Here is a 3206-nt window from a genome sequence, read left to right as displayed (position 1 = left end):
ACATCCATGAAACCTCTAACTTGGGACCAATTCTGCCAAAAACGAATGACGGAGTTCCAAGCATCGAAAACTCAAAGATAAGTTAAAACCTTCTATAATTTTTTTTTTCTCTTTTGTTCCGAAATGTTATGCATAAGTACGAAGTTCTATGTTTTGACGAAAGTCAATATGTCTCGGTTGAGACTTAGTTTTGTTTTACTTTATTTAGCTAAGGCAAAAGTATTATTTTCTTTAAGTGTAAAAGCTAAAAACAAGCATTTTCTGTTGGTCGAAAGACTAATTCTGTTATGTTAAAGCCAAAATTTGGCCGAAGATAAAAATAACTTCGTATTCTTGTATTAATAAGAATTTTACATTCAGTGCCGCCAGCTTGGCGAAGAATGAGTAAAGTAAAACTTAATTTCTCTTATTCATTTTATGGTAAATTGTAAAAAGCATATGTATTAAAATTTTGTAAATGTACGTAAATACTTGAATGTTATGTAAAAGTAGAATTTAGTCTAGAAGCATAAAATTGTAGATGCTAAAAGTGAATGCTTAAACGCAATGAAGTCAAAATTTAAGTAGTAAATTGTAGATAAAGTCATGCTTTAGAGCGAAAGCCTGCATGTTTAAAGATGAATGAGGGGGAAGTTAGAATGAATGTGTTTTGTAGGGTTCTCCATCTACATTTGAATTTTTAAGACTATTAAAGTAGCTCATTGAGTTGTAGAATGTCGAGTAAGGTGTGTCTATTTGGTCGTTGAATTCTAACAAATCATGGTGGTTAGGGGAAGTGTTGTAAGACTAAAACACGAATATTCCCGTTTGACACCACACACGGTGGAGAGCCAGAATAAAGTTAAATTAATGCTTGAAAAATTGAATGAATGTGAAGTAAGCAATAACTAAGAAAAACGAATCGTTAAAAACAAAAATTTATTGTGTCAAGAAAGTGTAAATTATAATGTATGTAGAAAGATACTGATACTTATTCCTTCCAGATGCTGGAAGGAAAGACCAAGATTGATTGATGAAGTCCAGGAAAAGTTGCTGTAAGAAGAGCGCTTTATAACGATCAACAAAATTTTAGATACAATTTGTTACATAAGATTTTTTTTTTTTTTTTTTTTTTTTTTTTTTTTTGTGTGTGTAAACGAGGTTCTCGCCAGTTAGTTCAGAATTAGAGAAACTTACAACAGGTCGTTTGTAGGACCTGCTTCCAAGTTTTCCAAATTCTGGCAGCGGCAAATGTAGGGTTTATATTTATTTTAACTAACATTTATTTTAATTTTAAACTATCTTTCCTGTCAAGTCTTACTTTCCCCTGGAACTGCCAATGCCAGAATATGTAAATTTTAGTAGAACGCGCAAGGATTCAAATTATCAGCGGAAGTATTATGATTTAAATAGAAGGAAACAAGTTCGGTGTGTGATATTCTTACTTCACGAGCGCGGAGGTAGTTAGCGAGAAATTGAAGAACCCCGCGTTTCGGCCTATGTGCTTGGCGGGTAGTAGTGGTAATCGTTCCAGTGACCTTCAAGTCTGCTGAATTAGCAGCGGTATTGTAAAACGCGGTGAGTTAGTTATTTTAGAGAGCCTCGTAGTTAGAATCTTGTCTTTAGTTTCTTTTCAGGTTATTATTTTTATTTGACCGCCAAGTAGGCGCAGTCTGTGAGCGTCAAGAGCACGCAATTGTAATTTATTACGTTGAATAAAAAGGGACTTAAACCCTTCACAAGATTCTGTATTTTATCCAGATGTCACAGTCACCTCTTGGTTGCGTGCAAGTTGGAGGCGCGCAACGTTATAACAGAAAGTCCATATAATGATCTACTATAGTCACCAGCTTTAAAAATTTTAACGCATTTTTAATATGTCATAAGAAAGACCACACTTTTTTGACAAGCATTATTTTAATTAAACATTGGAACCACGCAGTCCTGCGCACATGTATAACATTTTTTATTTATCATAAGCATGACACATAATAAGTAAATAAAATTTTCACAAAGTACGAAACACATTTCTCTTTTAACTGAACTGTACTCTTAAGAAAAATGCAGTATGGAATGCTTACAACACTCAGGGCCACAGTTCCTCATATCCCCACGCCTTGACCAAAATATACATGTACTTTAAAATCAGTTAAACAAATTCAAATGTTAGTATTCAAAGAGGAATACTTCACAAATTAGATGAAAGAAAGGTACACAATGAACTTGAGTGATAAATACAGAAAAGCATGTAAGGACCAAGTAAAAGATGTATTCGTGGAGAACTTTTTTAAGATAAACTTGCTCTATTTTTTGCACATGGGTTACAGTTTGCATTTCAGATTAAGGAAACATTCGAGATAATTCCTGTATAACTAGGGATTTTCACATGTTAGTGATGTAATTTATTAGAACAGTCACAGATATATAGGACAAGTATGAAATTTCCAAGGAAAACAATTTTCCCAAGCCAGACTTTAACAGTGAAATATAAAGTGGAATAAGAAAATCCCATATTTCAAACAAAGTTAGTATCTGAGTATGCAAAAACATGAACAAGAAATGAATATTTTTTCTGAAAATGTTCCAAATGGTTTAAGAAAGGACTAGTTTCATGAACAGAGCATGAAAAATAATGATGAATTTTTAATTTTATTTTGTCCGTAGTACATTTACTTATGCTAAAATCTTCCATTTGGTTGACTGTACTTTACATTTAGACCTAAGTTGATAAATCAGAGTGATTTTGTGTTTTAAAGCTTCAGATTCAGAAATAGTACAATTTCAGAAATAATACAACTCAAAAGCAAAAAGATTAAAACGACAAGAGAATATACTGCAAGCAAGCGAACGTGATAAATGACTTTTTGGGCTGAATTTCATGAATTCATAGATGGGGTGCAAAATTTTAATACACTGTATATGAACTATTTTTCAAATGTATTACGATCACCAAATTTACATAGACTTTAAGTAAACATTTCATGTTAATTTACCATTTTTTCCTGAGATTTATCTACGTATTTACTAAATTTTTGCATTTTGTTTATAAATGTAATACCAAAAGGACATAAGAGAACATTTGTTTCTTGAAAATGTCCATAATTTTACCCAACTGTTATTTCTTTCATAGCTTTGAAGTAACCTATTAAACATATAGTTATCTTGTATTGACCAGACAGCCGTTGGTCTTGCCAATGTATGAGTTAAGTCACAAAGCTAGCGAATTT

The sequence above is a fragment of the Stegodyphus dumicola genome, chromosome 9 (genome assembly GCF_044657685.1).
Source record: "Stegodyphus dumicola isolate Sdum_Otavi_A_Nest chromosome 9, ASM4465768v1".
Taxonomy (NCBI): Eukaryota; Metazoa; Arthropoda; class Arachnida; order Araneae; family Eresidae; genus Stegodyphus; species Stegodyphus dumicola.
The sequence above is the reverse complement of the archived record's forward strand: the minus strand, read 5'-3'. Positions refer to the sequence as shown.